The sequence below is a fragment of the Lagenorhynchus albirostris genome, chromosome 21, assembly GCF_949774975.1.
Source record: "Lagenorhynchus albirostris chromosome 21, mLagAlb1.1, whole genome shotgun sequence".
Taxonomy (NCBI): domain Eukaryota; kingdom Metazoa; phylum Chordata; class Mammalia; order Artiodactyla; family Delphinidae; genus Lagenorhynchus; species Lagenorhynchus albirostris.
In genome coordinates, this window is record NC_083115.1 from 17,663,200 (window position 1) to 17,670,257 (window position 7,058).

Below are 7,058 nucleotides of genomic sequence, written 5' to 3' on the forward strand. Positions count from 1 at the left end.
GCATGAATCAACTGCGTTGACGTAAAAGAAAAAAAAAAGTGTTTTCTGATGTAATGTTTTTCATTCTGTTGACATACCAGTGAAAAGTTCCTTAAAAAATTGAATTTTCCTAAGGTAGCTGATAGTCAAAATAGTTTTTTAAAGTTTTTCCTGCTTTATACCTCAGACTTGCAATTCATTCAATACACATTTAACCTGAACAATATTATCTGATATTGATACACCTAATTTGATTATATTACTAAATGATATCTCTTCTCCTTTTTCAATTACATTAGTAAATGACCTGTGACCTTTTTATAAAATATTTCTTGGTTCAGTATAGTTTCCACACAGTGAAATGTGCCTAAATCCATAATAGTGCTAAAGTATAGGTTAAACTTAGCCTGCCCAACCTTCACTCTTACACAATAGAAACTTCAAAATGCTGTGATTCTATGCACATGGTATTTCAGAATTACTTCCCTAAATCCCCTCACAACTCACTTGTCACTTGTATACTCCTGTTGGCCTCAGACAAATTCAGAACTAAGAACATAGAACCCTGTGGCTCAAACTGGGGCCCCAAACCAGCAGTATTGACATCACCTGGAGCTTAACAGAAATGCAGAATTGTGGACCTTACCCTAGACTTACTGAATCAGAATCTGTATTTTCTGCATTTTAACAAGATCCTCTTCTCTTGTATGTGTGTATTATAGTTTGAGAATTGATGTAAAGTTCTGTCTATATTCAAGAACTCATCTGATGAGCCTTCTAGTATAGAAAACATTTAATTTTGAACAAGGGATGTTATTGCAACAATGAATGAGTTGGTTCATTTTTTGTTTGCTTGTATTTTTAGAGTTAACACGAGAGTTTCATGTTTTCTGTTTCATCCCAAGGTAATCAGTGCTGTCGATGGATGGAAGAGGCTTCCCGCAGGAAGGCACCACTAACTAGCTGTTCCCACCCCCTCTGGCTGGATATGCAGAATGTGAATTGACCGTTTCTCTCCAAGCTGTTGCTTAAAACATAACACATTTTTACTCCAGTGTACAGATTGTTTCAGCTAACACAGATTCCTCTTAAACATTAAAAGTAGTTATGGTTTATGAATCAAGGACAAAAATATCTTCTATCATAAAAACTTGGAATAAAGTCATGGGCCAGTTTTCACCCAGATATTTGGGGAGCACAACTTACCACATAAAAAACCCACTGATCCTCTGATTTTCTGATTCAGAAAATTGAGACTATTAAGATACTGAGATTTAAAAGATTTCACGTAACATTATAATGATAAGCTTTATTCGTAAAACCTGTTACCTACGAGAAGGTGGAGGTAGCAGATGAGACTTGTTTACTCCCTCTGATGTGAATCTAGCCTTAGGCTGCATGAACTGTAAAAACTATGAATCATTACAAATTTCAAGTGGCCTGCAGTTGAAGATGACCATCCTTTTTTTTTTTTTTTTGCCAGACTTTAATTCTAGCCTTTGTTCCCTGCTGGAAAAGAAGTGATCATTGAAGCTTGAGCTCAACTGGCTGGAAAATCTTTGTCAGAATTAATACATTTCTATTACATCAGAAATATATTTTTCATTTATTTTAATTATCTGAAAATGGGGGAAAGTCTATAATAACAATTATGAAGATTGGTTTATGATATTCTTTTGCTGGTTTAGCTTTTAAAAGTCTCTTTTTAGGTTATTCTATTGAACATAGCAAACATTGAATTTTTGTTAAGAATCCCTGATGGGCCAATGAATTAATCCTTCATTGACATCTATATTATTTCTTTTTCCTCTCATCAGAAGTATGACAGTTAAACTACATAGGTCCTCAAATACCTGTTAAGATTAAATTATGCAAATCATCAAACAAAAGTCATATCCTTTTGGAAATTTAGTCCCACAGGAACTGAATGGTGTGCTGTTTGGAAACTGAGTTTAAGATAAACTACAGTGGTGTGTTTGTTGATGCCAAAATGTTCGGCTTCAGTAAATATACTAAGAAGCTCTTGTGCCTTCTATGCACTATTAAAGAGTCTTATTCTTTTTTAATTTGATGGAGTGCAAGTTTTGTAAATGTTAGCAATTAGAATACGCTGTATACATTTTTTTGGTACTGATTTTGAGAATTTAAAGCAGATTACCCTTTAAGACTACACAGCTAAGGAACTGGTATTTAAACAAAGAGAAAATGGTATTAAAGTTTTCAAAATCTGAATTAGATAAATTCAACACAAAGTAGACTAGAAGACCAGAGGATAATGGAGTAACAGATCTTTGCAGTTGCTCATCCTTACTAAAAATATGAAGTTTTATATTAAATGACTTCATAAAAGAACCAGTGTCAGCCCAGTCCATTTTATAAATCATTTGAGTGCAATTCTTTGAGCAATAGGATGGTGGTCTTTTTCAGGTTTTTTTTTTTTTTAAACTAAAGATTTTGATCTGACAATCTACTTCAAGAAAACTCGGAAGATATGATACATTCTTCCTTTTATCCTAAAGCATTGTTTGGTCATCGTTTTCATTACCTGAAGTGCCAGGTTGGAACCTATAGCTCCTGTTAGAAGTCTTAAGGGCAAGAGCATCACATAATGTATTAAGAATTATATGCAGCCAGATGTTTTTCAAAGCACAGTACTAGAGCTGTTTTTACGGACAGGATTCTGTTGGGTGACCCCCTCCTGTCAAACTAGAAATTAGGGGAAAAAGAGGGATTTTTATTCTTTACCTTGCTAGAGTACTGTTAATTTTCCCCCCTCCCTTTAGCTCTTTCATGTAATTATTCAAATCCATAAGTCAATATACATTAGAATCAGATGAAAACATTTTTCAAAATAAAGTTTTTTTCATTAAGTTGTAATGGTTCCCTTTTTGGTTTCATACAGTGACTAATCTTTAAAATGTTTTTTGTTTAGTTTTGTTTTTAACTCTAAGGGGTTATAATTTTTGGAGATGATGGCATATCATTAGATTTGCAGTATAAATTTTATCTGAGTGAACAGAGCATCAAATAGACCTACGTTTTGTATATATTTATAAAATGTACCTTAAAAACACTTTAAACACTTTGCTTTAAAAAATTTAATTGCTTAACTCAAACTTGAAGACCCTTGAAGTATGTCCTGACAGTCCATTAAATGATAATTTTGATTTTTCCTGTTTTTAGAGATTATATCATATAGGTATCAATATTTAAGAATTTTTTCATTTAAAAATGTTGTACAAATGCTTCATATACATTAGCTATTTGCCATTGTGCAGTGAAAGATTTGTTTTTTTCAAAGAGAAAAAAACTGCATCTGAATACAATGATGAGACATTCAAGTAAGTGCTTATCTATGAATTCCCTCCTGTTATACCATAATAAAGTCTGGTTGATCACCTTTGTTAGCTGTCTATATGAAATTGCCTTTGCACTAACAATCTAAGTTGCTTTAAAGATATACTTTTCCTAATCATCTACCAGAGCTCCTGCAGGCAAGATTCATGTCTACAACCTGGTTATAACATAGGTCTTTGGAGATGAAGTGGATGACAGGATGAGGTGATTGCTCATTCGTAGTTAAAGGAGTCTGAGGACAATTAGAAAAAGACTAACATTTGAGTGTGCTGTAATCAATAGATAACTGTTGGAAATATGGCATATGTTTGACAAAAAACCATCTTCACTGGGAAAATCATACACAAAGGTCTTATAAACCATGTTCATAAAAAATTAAGCTAGAAACGTGATTCATGCTTCAAGAAAACCTGTGAAAAAGCTGCTACTCCCTTATATTATAAACTAGCAAATTTTCCCTATTTTGCAATAGTACATGTAAACCTGCTGGGCTGATTCTTACTGTATACTGTGGTACACACTTATTGTCAGATATTTACCTGTAAAAGTGATAGTTCTGATACTATTATGAATTTTTTTTTAGAAAAGCCACCACGTATATTCTAACCTCATAAAACTTAAACGCAAATCCACTTACACTGTAAACCGTGATGAAGGTATCCTCCAGTACGACCATCCCCCTTCCACAGACTACAAGTTCTGATCTGCTAACATTTTATCTGAAGTGATGCATTTCAACAATGGATTTTCGCTAGTAACATACATCTCTGGGTAAGATCCTTCTGTGGAAAACTGTTCTAAGTAACCCCAAATGTTTTTTAACAGCCTGCACTCCTTTTCCACATACTTAGCCAACTTAGAAGTATTTCCTCTCACCTGTGGAAGCAAATTGTGTTACACACCTCAAGGATTTGTTACTCTTTTACAAAGACACCACCAGAATTTTTTTACCTTGGTAAAAATTCATAGATTCTAACGTTTATTAAAACTTTAGCAATTTGATCATGTCACTTACTAAAAACATTAAATACATTCCAACATTAGAGAAGTCTTGATTTTAAAACTGAGCAATCTCTTCCTCCACTAGATTTAGAATTTACTACCAAAATATCTTACTTTGTTACAGAACACAGGCAACTGTGTTAGACTTTATAATGGTCCAAACCGTGCACCCTTCCTTTTGTCTTTGCCGTGATGGATTTGTTATTCTTTTACAGTAGTGTCCCGATTTGTATCAAGTGGACATCACTGAAGGGATGAGTTCAAGTAGGCTTGTTTCAAAGGAACTCCTGTGGATCACAAACTATGAAGTATCTCCCAGCACGATGTTCAGTATAGCAGGAGGCTCTGAAATAGGATGTTTTTTCCATCTTCCAAAAAAAAGGATGTAAGTAAAGAGGATGCTTGTCCATGATGCAGTCTAGGTTATTAAGAGCTCAGTCTCTAGCACCCTTGAATTGTTCTTTACCAACAAAAAGGTCAAATGAAAGTCTGGCCAATGTCAATAAAGACAACTTTAAATCTCTTGAAGCCCTCTCACTGCAAAAGAGTGACAGCAAAAACAAAATGGTGACAACGCCCAAACGTAGATCTTTGATGTTACTGTTCATATAGCCAATATTCAGTATTTCTGTACTGTTAGTTTACAGTTGGGGGGAAAATGTGTTAATGTTATTCATCTTTTGTGTTTACTTATTTCTGAGTACCAATTAAACCAAAGGGGGCCTTTTGATAAGTGACTTTAAGCTCTGGTTTATGCTAAAGCAGCTCCTTATTGCTCAGAAGGGACATATTATTTTATGATTCATGAAAACAAACTGATTTTTGTTGCATCTTCTAGGGAAGATTTAACAATGTAAGGAGTTCAATCCTGACCTGAATTTAATACTTAATGTTTCTTGTTTGACAGATAAAGGTGCTTAATCAAATTAAGAAAAAAACATAATGCCCCAAAGTAGAGTTCTGTTGATGCTGAATTAAAGAACTGTTACCATGGAAAGCTTCAGTTCTGTTGTTTTTTTATTCAGCTGAAACTAAGACTATTGTCAGAATTTAGGTTTGTTTCTTTTTCTGTCAGTATGTATAGGCCCTAAAGCCTAGTATTGAAAGTATCTTAAATGCCCTAATCATTTATAATGTGAAAGTTGAATGTTTTAAAAAAGCAACCTTGATTATACACTAGACTTGACTTGACTACCCTTGACTATACACTAGTGTATAATAAACCTAGATTATACACTAAAACAAACATGTTTTAAAGTTCTTTAAAAAAATATACTCAGGCAAGAAGTAGAGAATATGGATGAGCCCTGGAGTAAATGGCTAGAAAGAATCAACAGAAGGACAGTCTGTATACAGATGTATACTTCAGGTATGTTTTTTTTTTTTTTTTTTGGCTTATGCTCTTTCTACATGGTCTTTGCAGTGGTATAAGACACCAGCTATCAGTAAACAATGTTAATTCTTGTTAGGAAAAAAAAACAAAGGTGTATGACACAAGTGAAATGGGTCCCCACCAAACCAAACACCTTACATTTCCACAAGTTTTAAAATTTGATCAATTAAACTTTTTCCTGCTCCATGCATACTTTTACCACCATCAATTATATCACATCCTTGTAGATTCCACTTCAGGTTGTACTTAGTGGTTTCTCAACTTCTTTGAAAATATTCTTACCTGTAGTTGGTTCTTCTTTACTCAAACTCAGCACTGGTTTCTCAAAAGTAAAGAACAGCTGGCAGTACTGATAACATCTGACTCATTAAGAGCCAAAGAAAAACAATCATTTGTCTTGTTCCATAATTAACTGCTGATGTGCCCCACTCTTCAAGCAACTGTTCTCATCAGAAAGCTGTACACAAAGCTTAAGTTTTCTCTAGATACATTCTTTGGGCTACTGCATTCAGACATGATACATAACTCACCATCAGTAAACAGCTTTGCTTGGCTAACAAATGGGCCACTTGTAAACATACTTTGGCTGCAGGCTTATTTTCATTTTTTATTTTTATGAATATGAATATTTTTATGAAATTATGCTGTGATGAGATACTCCATTTTAAAATTGCTAATTCTCCTGTTGCTTTCCCATGAGTTGGGAATATTGTGATGAGGGCTTAGTCTGGTTATATCAACATACGTTGTATTTTTTTTTAGCACAGTTACAGTGTCACAGTTTATTAAAATTTGATAATATAATTCACACTCCGATGTGCCTTAAAAAGCACACCAAAGTGCACTTTTCTTGTTTTGACATAGTGGGTATGAATTGGTAATATAAACAAATAATAAAATGTTGTGGTTCAGAGATATACATGGCACAACTGCTGTCGGGTCATGAAATGATGAGAATGCCATAGGCAGTTTCTATAGCAGCTACTCAACTTTCCCATTGTAGTGCAAAGATAGCCATAGACAGTACATAAATGTTGTGGCTGCAATCCAATAAAACTTTATTTATGGACACTAAATGTTAAATTTCATAATTTTCACATGTCAGGAAATGCTCTTTTTTTTCCCCCCAACCATTTAAAAACTGTAAAATCCATTCTCATGTCACTGGCCATACAAAATACAGGCAGCAGGCTGGTTCTGATCAGTAGGCCATAGTTTGCTGATTCTTGCTCTAGTAGATTTAACAGAATATGGTTAAGTCCAGAATTAATGGCTTAGGAACATGAAAAAATGATCGAATATCTTTTATCCAAAAGCTAGGTTTAGT

At 33.9% G+C, this 7,058-nt stretch overlaps 1 protein-coding gene across 4 annotated transcripts in view; it reads left to right on the top strand.

Annotated features, from left to right (window-relative positions):
• ZDHHC2 (zinc finger DHHC-type palmitoyltransferase 2) overlaps positions 1 to 7,058 on the top strand; it is a 76,093-nt gene that overhangs the window by 64,972 nt on the left and 4,063 nt on the right. For 2 of the 4 annotated variants that reach the window (XM_060136571.1, XM_060136574.1), the window contains exons 13-16: positions 885 to 3,540; positions 3,920 to 4,107; positions 4,554 to 4,723; positions 5,619 to 5,707. The gene's annotated coding sequence lies outside the window, so the exon portion shown is untranslated. The remainder of the gene's footprint in view (positions 1 to 884; positions 3,541 to 3,919; positions 4,108 to 4,553; positions 4,724 to 5,618; positions 5,708 to 7,058) is intronic. The other 2 variants (XM_060136572.1, XM_060136573.1) reach the window with 2 other exon arrangements.